This window comes from Pan paniscus, chromosome 7 (genome assembly GCF_029289425.2).
Source record: "Pan paniscus chromosome 7, NHGRI_mPanPan1-v2.0_pri, whole genome shotgun sequence".
Lineage (NCBI taxonomy): Eukaryota > Metazoa > Chordata > Mammalia > Primates > Hominidae > Pan > Pan paniscus.
In genome coordinates, this window is record NC_073256.2 from 55,649,046 (window position 1) to 55,660,144 (window position 11,099).

The 11,099-nt window shown below is 41.9% G+C and overlaps 1 pseudogene; it reads left to right on the forward strand.

The window, feature by feature from the left end:
* The first annotated feature begins 569 nt into the window (after positions 1-569).
* On the forward strand, positions 570-3,416 carry LOC100974977 (SWI/SNF-related matrix-associated actin-dependent regulator of chromatin subfamily E member 1-like; annotated as a pseudogene).
* Positions 3,417-11,099: the final 7,683 nt, after the last annotated feature.

Genomic DNA, 11,099 nt, shown 5'->3' on the forward strand with positions numbered 1-11,099 from the left:
AGCTGGGGACTTTAAGTTGAAGCCAATGCTTATTTCCCATTATGAAAACCCTAGGGCCCTTAAAAATTATGCTAAATCTACTCTGCCTGTGCTCCAGTAATGGAACGACAAAGCCTGGATGACAGCACATCTGCTTATCACATGTTTTACTGAATATTTTAAGCCCACTGTTGAGAGCTACTTCTCAAAAAAAAAAATTCTTTTCAAAATTACTGCCCATTAACAATGCAGCTGGTAACCTAAGAGCTCTGGTAAAGATGTACAAAGGGATGAATGCTGTTTTCCTGCCTGCTAACAAAGAATCCATTCAACAGCCCCTAGATCAAGGAGTAATTTTGACTTTCGAGTCTTATTATTTAATAAATATATTTTGTAAGTCTATAGGTGCCCTAGGAATTGATTCCTCTGATGGGCCTGGGCAAAGTGAATTGAAAATTTTGTGGAAAGGATTCACAATTCTAGATGCCATTAAGAACACTCATGGCGCAGGACAAAGGGAAGTGAAGCCGGAACTGCAGCCACTTTTTCTGCCCGTGGAAAGACCGTCTTATGCTCCACCTCTCACCCCAGCTCCTGCAACACAAATGCCCAGCACACCAGGGTTTGTGAGATACAATCCATACAGTCATCTCACCTACAACAACTACAGGCTTGAAGGGAACCCAGGCACCGACAGCCAGGTCACAGCATCCTCTGCTATTACCATACCAAAACCCCCAAAGCCACCAGATAAGCCGCTGATGCCCTACATGAGGTACAGGCAGAAAGGTCCGGGACCAAGTAAAGGCTTCCAACCCTGACTTAAAGTTGTGGGAGATTGGCAAGATTATTGGTGGCATGTGGTGAGATCTCACTGGTGAAGAAAAGCAAGAATATTTAAATGAATACGAAGCAGAAAAGATAGAATACGATGAATCTATGAAGGCCTATCATAAATCCCCCATATACCTTGCTTACATAAATGCAAAAAGTCGTGCAGAAGCTGCTTTAGAGGAAGAAAGTTGACAGAGACAGTCTTGCGTGGAGAAAGGAGAACCGTACATGAACATTTAGCCTCCTGAAGATCCAGATGATTATGACGATGGCTTTTCAATGAAGCATACAGCCACCGCCCATTTCCAGAGAAACCACTGCCTCATCAGTGAAATCCTTAGTGAGAGTGTGGTGCCAGACGTTCGGTCAGTTGTCACAACAGCTAGAATGTGGATCATCAAATGACAGGTCCAGTCCTTAATTATTCATCAGCGAAAACTAGAAGCTGAACTTCTTCAAATAGAGGAAATGACACCAGGAGAAGAGGAGGAAATACTTGGAAAGCACAGATTCATTTAATGATGAACTTAAAAGGTTGTGTGGTCTGAAAGTAGAAGTGGATATGAAGAAAATTGCAGGTGAGATTGCACAGGCAGAGGAACAGGCCCGCAAAAGGCAGGAGAAAAGGGAGAAGGAGGCAGCAGAGCAAGCTGAGCACAGAGCAGCATTGTTCCTAAGGAAAAGCAAGCAGCCAGCAAAGGCGAGGAGAAGAAAGATGACAAGAACATTCCAATGGAGACGGAGGAGGCACACTTTGAAGAAATGACAGAGAGCCAACAGAACAGTGAAGAAGGCACATCTACTCCTGAGGGCAAGGAGAGTGGGCAGGAGTGGGTAGACAGTATGGCAGAGGAAGGAACCAGTGATAGTAACATTGGATCGGACAGCAACAGCACAATAGTGCAGGAGCCACCAAAAGATCCCATACCAGAAGATGAGAAAAAAAGAGTAAATCTTGCCTTGTTTTATGTGTTGTAAATAGTTTTTTAAATGAAAAAATGTTTTTGATTAAAAAAAAAAAGAACATTCATGATTAATGGGAGGAGGTCAAAATATTCTCATTAACAGGAGTCTGGAAGAAGTTGATTCCAGTCCTCATGGATGACATTGAGAGGTTCAAGGCTTCAACGGAAGAAGTCACTACCGATGTGGTGGAAACAGCAAGAGAACTAGAAGTGGAGCCTAATTCAGTGAGACATGATGGAATTGTTGCAATCTCATGATAAAACTTGAACAGATGATTAATTTATGGATGAGCAAAGAAAGCGGTTTCTTGAGATGAGATCTACTCCTGGTAAAGATGCTACGAACATTATTGAAAAGACAAACAATTCAGAATATTATATACACTTAGTTGATAAAACAGCAGCAGCGTTTGAGAAAATTGACTCCAATTTATAAGGAAGTTATACTGTGGGTTAAATGCTATCAAACAGTATGACATACTACAGAGAAATCTTTCCGGAAAATGAGAGTCAATTGGTGTGGCAAGCTTCATTGTTGTTTTATTTTAAGAAACTTAAAAATTGTAAGAAATTGTCACAGCCACCCCAACCTTCAGCAACCACCACCCTAAACAATTTGTGTGACTCAATTTATTGCAACATTTGCTTTATTATGGTGGTCTGGAACTGAAGCCACAATATCTCTGAGGTATGCCTGTAATTCCACCTGCAATGAGCCTATTTCCAAATAAAGTAACCTCTGAGGTACTGAGGATTAGAATTTTAACATATCTTTGGCAGGAGGGAGGAAACAATTCAACTCATAACACTACGTCTCCTGACAATTTCAACTTTGGCCCCTGGGTTGAACATCTGCCTCCTGAGGATCAGGGTAGTCAGCAAACATCCAGAGTGTAGATTAGCTGTGGCACTAGGAATCTCGGCAAAAGATTTGGGATGGTACCCAGCACCTGCTCTCAAAAGCTCATCCCTCCATGATGCGCTGGGGAGGAGACTCTTTCCCAAGACCCAGCTGGATATGCAATGCTACAAACGTCTCTGCTGCATTTCTTTTCTGGGTTGGTACTTTTTCTAAGAGAGAGAGAGAGAGAGAGAGAGAGTGCATGTAAAACAGAGAGAGAGAGAAAGGAGAGAGAGAGAATCAGTGTGCCTTTGTGTTTGTATATGTGACTGCGTGTGGATGTATGCGTGCCTCGGCCTGTGTGCCTCTGTGTGTGACTCTATGGGTGTGACAGTATGCAACTGTGTCATAACACTGTGTATTTACATCTGTGAGTACATGTGTCTGTGAGTGTGTGATAGAATCTGTGACTATGGATACAGGTTTGTGCAGGCACGTGTATGTCTGTCAGTATTTATACACGTTTATAGTACAGGCACAGAATCTGTTGAAACGCTCAATGCTATATTGAGCAAATTGAAGAAGGAACAGGTATGGATTGTCTGGGACTGTCAGCCCCAAAGAGAAGCTTCATCTCTCCAGAATCCATTGGTGTTCACACTCACTTCTCATTAGGAGAGAGCAACCCCAATGGCCTTGCCCTTACCCAGAAGCTGAAAAGACAACAGCAGAACTTCTGCAAAAGGCCAGATCTTCTAAACTCACGGCCAGCACAATCATTTGGAACAATCTGGTAGCAGGAAAAATAAGTCATAGATAAGTTAGGCAGATGCCTCCAACTAACCAAGATAATCCAGAAACTCCCTCATTAAATCTGGCTCATAGGAAAGTGAAAGAGAAGAATGACCGTCCTACATTCATCAAAATGCACATGAAACAAAAAGATAATGTATGAGAAGGTGCTTGAAAAAGGTGAAAGTACTACACAGAAGCAGAATATTGTTTGAAAGCTGAACACCCAATCTTTATTGAGATGGCCTGTAGAGGGGAAGAAGCAGGGTGCTCCGCTGAGGCTACTCTGGAAAAGAGGATGACATCCTGGGATGTCACCCTGTAGCACCAGCCAGAGTGTGGAGGCAAGGTGGCCTGGGCGGCCTGGGCCAGCACCCCTAGCCTTCTCACCAGTTTCGTAGAGACCTCCTCCTATCAGCTCTTAGCCATAGAGTAAGAGCCACAGCGTGCTCTACAGCTTTGCTCTAAACATTTTCAACCCATGGAGCCAATAGGGAGGTCATGGTCATGATGAACGAAGGACAAGGTTGTCAACTACAGAAGAATGGTAACAACATTTTGATAGACTACATAGCAAGCATTGGTCACAAAACTCATTTGATCCTCACATCAACTTACAAGGTAGAATGACTGTCATTCCCCTTTTACAGATGAGAAAACAGACACACAGAGCAATCGGGTAACTAACTCAGGGTCCACAGCTGGTAAGTAGCAAGGAAAGCACTTCCACAGAGATTAGTTATATTGTAAGTCTTCCTTAGTTTTCTTGAAGCATAGACCAGGTTACCATCCTTCTTTCCTGGCAGCTATTAGATAGATAATGCTAACTAAGTCTTTGTTCTAAAAAAAAGTTCAACTTTACATCATACCTGTGCATTTGAGTAGCGTTAGACACAAGACTAAGTCATCCCACATCTCCGAACCACCAATATCGAAGCCGTGGAATTTAAAGACAAGCAATGCCCTTTGAGGCACCCAGGGTAGGGAATTCCATAGGCATTTTTTTTCCTTATCATCAGTTTAATGATGTACCATGAATCATTGAACCTTTCTGGCCTACCTTTCCCTATCTGAGATTTGGGGAGTTTTGAATAGGCTAAGCTCTAGTATTCTGCTGTACCCTAGGAAGGTGTGTCATGAAAAACAATCAAGACTCTGCCGGGAGAGACCTAGGATTTGCACAGATCTTTGTAAACAAAAAAGCATTAGACAGTCATCAGGCATTATGATTGTTTTATGATTATAAAGCCTAGGCAGGAAGCACTTACAAATGTTAACAGGAGCGGCATCAAAGCCCTGGCCATGTAACTCTTATAGGAGTCTTTAGTCAAACAGAACTCTATTTTTGGAGGGAAGTAAACGAACAGCCCCGGTTTTCCAGCTCCTAGGCCCTGACCCAGTGCATCCCAAATATTGCTGGCATCACAGAGGACCAGGCAGGGCTCTCCTTAGTATTGTTTCCCATGACAGTTTAAGATCTGATCTTCAGATTGGCTGAGTGGAGCCTGGCCCTCTCTTTCTCCTCCTTCCTGCCTCTCTCACCACCTCCCACCCCATCGGCCCCATCAGTTCAGGCTGCATTTTTCCGGTCTAGCCCCATGAGCCCATGATCACAAAATTGTGGCAATACAGACAGACTTGAGGATTCCAGCATTGCCAGGGAGGGGAAAACAAGGGTCTTGTGTGCATCCTCCCCAAACTGGCATTCCTTTCAATATTAGGAACTCTGCTAAAAAAATAAATAAGTGCAAGAAGCAGCCCTGTCCAAAAGAGGGAGATTGATGAGCCTGGTGCCTGCAGAGGCTCTCGTCCTCCTTTCAGGGATTCATCAAGATTCCCCGCGCTGGGTCCTGGAGCACCCAGAGCTGAGCCCTGGCTTGGAGGTGCTGTAGCCCTTCCCAGACTCGTTTCCCCTCTTCCCTCCCGTCCCTGCCTGTTCCTCCCTCCTAGGGCCCTTAGCTCCTCCTAGATGTTGTTTACAAGGAGCTCCCCAGCTCTCTAAATTAAGCCCCGTAAGGTCTGCCACTCTTGGAGGCCATGTGTTGAGCCCCATGAGCCGAGTTGTGGCATTTATTAGCGCAAGAGGAAAAGTGCTTGTCTCATCAGAGAGCAGCTGGAGGCAGTGAGCTTTTCAAAGGCATGTAACTGACCTCTAGCGCAGCTGCAGGATGCCTGAGGATTGCAGACTCAGAGGATTCTCATCCTCTCTCTCTCTCTCTCTCTCCCTCTTCCTCTCTTTCTCCCTCTCTCTCTTTCTCCCCCTCTCTCTTTCTCCCTCTCTCACCCTCCTCCTCCTGCCAGCCTCCACCCTCCACCCACTCCTTTCAGTAGAGTCCTGACCTTGCAGGCCTGAATCCCCCCCATCCATCTCCCTACATTGTGTCTCTCCGGTGAACTCATGCTGGGAGATTAATTGCTGCTATCACCCCTAATCCATCACACTTCCCAAAGATTGTTTTGACATCTAGTTAATTTTTGGCTGATGATTTATCAAATTCTTATTACTGTGCTCTGAAGGGGCTCATTTATTGTGTTGATTCATGGTAATGATAAAAGGGAAGCATTTTGAATTTTAACTACATTTCCCTCATGCTTCTTCTACCCAGTGTAGTAAAAAAAGAAAAGGGGAGGGGGAGGGGACTGTAGCCAGGAAACTCTTAAACAATTCAGAATGTGGAAGGAAAGGGAGAGGGGAGAAAATTCTTCCATTATGTGCGCAAAAGCCAAAATGCTGTAAAAGGTTACACACACATACACACACACACACACACACACACACGAAGTATTTTTAGCATCTGGGTCTGAACTACGTTTGGAAAGCTCATACCCCTAAGGCTCTTAAACATTGATTGCCCTGTAATATTACCTAAATGTCTACTACCACTTTATTCAAATAGAACTTAATGGTAAATGACTTCAGTCATGTACCAGTGGAGATGTAAAATGACTGTCTCTGCCAGGCCAGATGGCCATCCTACCTTTTAAAAGTGCAAAGAGACTTTCCTTCACTGCTTCGGCCACTCTCCAGACCTTCCAAATTTCTCATTTGCCACTCAGCTTTTTAAAATAAACCAGATGGTGAGGACCCCAAGGCCAACGTTAGTTACTCTTTTTGCAAAGACTGAAGGAAGTTAATATCTCAAGGATTGAGCTCAGAAGAGACTTGGGAGCCCCAGGGAAAAGGCACTGTCCCATAATCACAGGGTTGGCTGTAGGGGATACAGTTAACCCAGGCAGAAGGGCGAGGGAACACCCTGCACCACCAGGGACAGACTCTAGACCATGCGTGTCCACAAAGAATCCTGATGAAAAGGAGAGAACGTGAGAGAATAAAAGACTATCATAAGTCTTTTCATCAGGAATCTCCAACAGGAAGCTTCCAGCAAAAATATTCCTTATACGAGCTTTCATATTCCATATATGACTATATGAGCTTCCATATATAGACAAACTTTCTAGAGATAGAACAGACCCATATTTGGTTGTCCTTAGCACAAGAATGTATCAGGAAAGTGTCCATCCCATCTCTCCACACTCCTCTTGATACCTGCCCCAGGTTTCACACCCCCACCCACTTCCCACTTGCCCTTCCACTACCCAGCCTTCCCTTTTTCTTTCCATCTCACAAGGTGAGTGCATCACTGGAGAAAGTCAGGATTACCCCCAAATCTTTCTTGCATCAATAGGTGGTAAAGACCTGTGCAGGGGAGTGCAGGAGTTTCACAGGTGCCATGACTTTGTGTTTAAGATCATGTGGAGGGAAGAAAGTATCAGGTACCTCCCCTGCACCTTTAGGAATAAATAGTGAAGCTTTCTCTCTTTTCCATTTTTTGAAAAATTATATAAATTATCCGTCTCTTAAACATAGTGAAATTCATATATAAAATAATCAAGGCCTAGAAATATATATAGTTATATATCCTATACACACACACACACACACACACACACACACATACACACATATATATATACACACGCTGGGGGGAAGAAATAATTGAAATTATTTTAGTTTTAACATAGCTATCAATTTTGTCAGATTTTAGTTTATATTTTGCCAATTTAGATATTGTTTTCTAAATATGTTCTATTTTGCCTCTGTTTACTAAAATATTGACTCAATTGCTTAAACATTTATTTTAACATTTAAAAATATCTAGGGTACCTATAGTTCTGGCTTGTTTAATTTTATATTGCACATTTTTGCATCTTTATTTATCTTTTTTTTTTCTTTCTGAGACGGAGTTTTGCTCTTGTTGCCCAGGCTAGAATGCAATGGCATGATCTCGGCTCACTGCAACATCTGCCTCCCAGGTTCAAGTGATTCTCCTGCCTCAGCCTCCCAAGTAGCTGGGATTACAGACATTCACCGCCATGCCTGGCTAATTTTATATTTTTAGTGGAGACGGTGTTTCTCCATGTTGGTCAGGCTGGTCTTGAACTCCTGACCTCAGGTGACCCACCCACCTCGGCCTCCCAAAGTGTTGGGATTACAAGCATGAGCCACTGTGCCGGGACACATCTTTATTTATCTTGATCAATCTTGCTAGAGATTTGCCCACTTTGTTGACCTCTTCCAGTCTGAGTAAGGGCACCATCATTCAACTAGCTACGCAGGCTAAAGTCCTGAGCACCATACTGGCTGCATCTCATGCCTTACATCCAATCTATCTACAAATCATTTAGGGTGTATCTGGCATCTGGTGACTCCTTAGCACCTCCCTCTTGAGCACCCTGGGCCATCCCTCCCCAGCCTATGTGTCATGCTCCTCCTGTTTCCTCCATCCCCAGCCAAGAGCACTGACCACCCATCCTCCCTCTCCCCAACCCCAGCCTCCCTTTATTATGTCTGAGGTGAAGCAGGTCCCAACTGGGCACCATTATCTCCACTTCTGCTCTTTCCCTAGGGCAGTTCATCTGACCAGTTATCTCCTCTGTGCTCCCCACTGTCATCCCCCAACTCACTCCCCCCACCACAGAACCTTCTCTCATCAACATCAAAGCAAAGTCAAGTTTAATGCAGCCTACAAAGAAAAATACCCCTTGGTTCTTGTAGCTTCCACCCTCCCTGACTCTACCCCATTCACAGCCAACATTCTCAGAAGAGGCATCTAACTGCTTGTCTCCACTGCCTCATCTCCATCTCACTCCTTAATGCACCTTGGGCATGATTGCACCCCATTACTCCATCTAACTAGCTCTTGCCCAAATCCCAATGCCTCCTTACTGCTGTACTTCTCAAGCTTGATTTTCCTGACTCTTGGCAGCATCTGACACCACTGACCCCACCCTTTTTCCTGAAATGCACCACCCCTCAACCTGTCCCCTCTCTCCAGCAGCCAAGGATGGTATCTTTTAGTGTTTTATTGCTCCCACCTCATGTTAGCTCTTGGGTATCTTCTCCCTTGGATTCTATGACTCTGCTCATGGCTTTCTCTTATCTCTCTGACTTCTAAGTAGTCTCCTTTTTCTCAGTCCATACCTTCTATAATATCCCTTAAATGTGATTTTTCCCAGTGTTCTGGGCTCAGCCCCCTTCTTTGCAAAATCTCCCTTGGGTGGTCCTGTCCTGGCTCCAATAGTCATCTATAGGTTGCTATCTTGCAGATATAGATGTTGTGTTTAAACTTATAAGTTAATATTCTTTCTATGAATTGAGGAAAATGTTATTAATTCAAGTCATCTTTTATATGTTTTCATAAAAGTATAATATTTTCTTCATGAGTTCCCGCCTATTTTCTGTCTGATTTTTTTCCCAGAAATTAAATGTAATTACTATTCACATATGTTCTTTTCTTTTCTTTTGAGACAGAATCTCATTCTATCACCCAGGTTGAAGTGCAGTGGCACAATCTCTGCTCACTGCAAGCTCCTCAACCCAGGTACAAGTGATTGTTGTGCCTCAGCCTCCTGAGTAGCTGGGACTACAGGCGGGTGCCACTACTCCTGGCTAATTTTTGTCTTTTTAGTAGAGACAAGGTTTCACCATGTTGGTCAGGCTGGTCTCAAACTCCTGACCTCAAGTGATCTTCCCACTGTGGCCTCCCAGAGTGCTGGGATTACAAGTGTGAGCTACCACGCCCAGCCTATTCACATATTTTCTAATAGGTTGTTTTTAATGTAGATGGAAGCTACAAATGTTTGTATATTTATTCTGTAACTAGCCACCTTATTAAGCACTCTTCAATGATAATAGATTGGCAAATTCTTCTTATACATTTTCCAGGTTATTAAGAATATAATCTGTAAGTCACAGCAACTGTTTTCTTCCCCTTTCCAATATTTAAGCCTCATATCTTCTTGTGCTATTTCTGGGACTTTCAACATACCGTTGAATGATGATGCTGGTAGCCAGTATGTTTAATTTTTCCTGGATTTTAATGGGACTGTCTCTAGTGTTTCATTATTTAAATATAATTATGGCTTTTTATTTAATATGCATATAATTCATGGCATGAAAGTATCTTTATACTTCATGTTTAGTAAGAATTTTGTTTGTAATTATCAGGAATGGAAATTATACAAATTCTTTTGGAGCATCTATCGAGATAATATTATAATTTTACTTGGCTATCTGTACTGGTGAATTTTATTTAAAACAGATTAATGTTAAAGCATCTTTGCATCTCTGGAACAATCCTTTCTTGGTCATGTATAATCATTCTTAATATTGTGTTAGATATAATGTGGTAATATTTTATTAAAAATTTTTCACTTATACTCAAAAGTGAGATTGACCTATAGCTTTTATATCTAAAGTATTAATTGTCATGTTTTAGGTGTAATATTTTGACAGCTAGTCAGTTGGGAAGATTTCCATCTTTTCCTATGCTCTGGACTGGATTAAACAGCATAGGAAGTATTGTCTCCTTAAATATTCCCCCATAAAATAGTTTTGGAAAATAATTACTTTATTGATTTTTCACATGCATTCATACTTATGGTTTACTTGCTAAATAGTCCATAATCATATATAGTATTTGCCTTTTAATTCTGCACAAAAGTGGTTTCTCTTTTTTCTTCTAATGGCCAACTGTTTGGATTGCTTATGTATATACTTTTATTTGTATTTTTAAAATTTTATTTTTGCATCATGATCAGTGGGGCCTGTAAAATTTCTAGTCTTTGAATTTATTGGAGATTTCTCTTTTTACCCAGAGTAAGATTAATTTTCATAAACATAGCATGGATGTTCCAAAAGAAGATATATTTCTATTTAGAAAGTACATGCTTCTGTATATATTAAGAGATATGATATATGTTTTATTAGATCTGATGTCATTATTTACCCAAACATTGTTGAAATTACATGCTGGATTGTAAATAACACTCCTCCTAGTCCTTGGCACAACTATATGCTTTTTCCTATTTTTTAAAATAGGAAGTTCATTTTCATTGTATTCTGCAAGGCAGAAATTAGACATCCATAATCACAACTCCATTTTATCCACGAGTTCCAGAGAAATCTTCCTAAAATGCAAATATCATAATAAAACATTTTGTCTAAAACTTTTAAAATATTTCATTTCCACTTCTTAGTGCCTATTTCTTCCCCACTTGTCCTTGGGTCAAGGTGCAGACTCCTTTAAATGACCCCAGGTTCTGGATCCTGCTTGCCTCTCTCTCACCTCCTTTCTTGTCTCTCCTCATTTTTTTTATTTTTATTTTATTTTATCTTAATTTTTTGA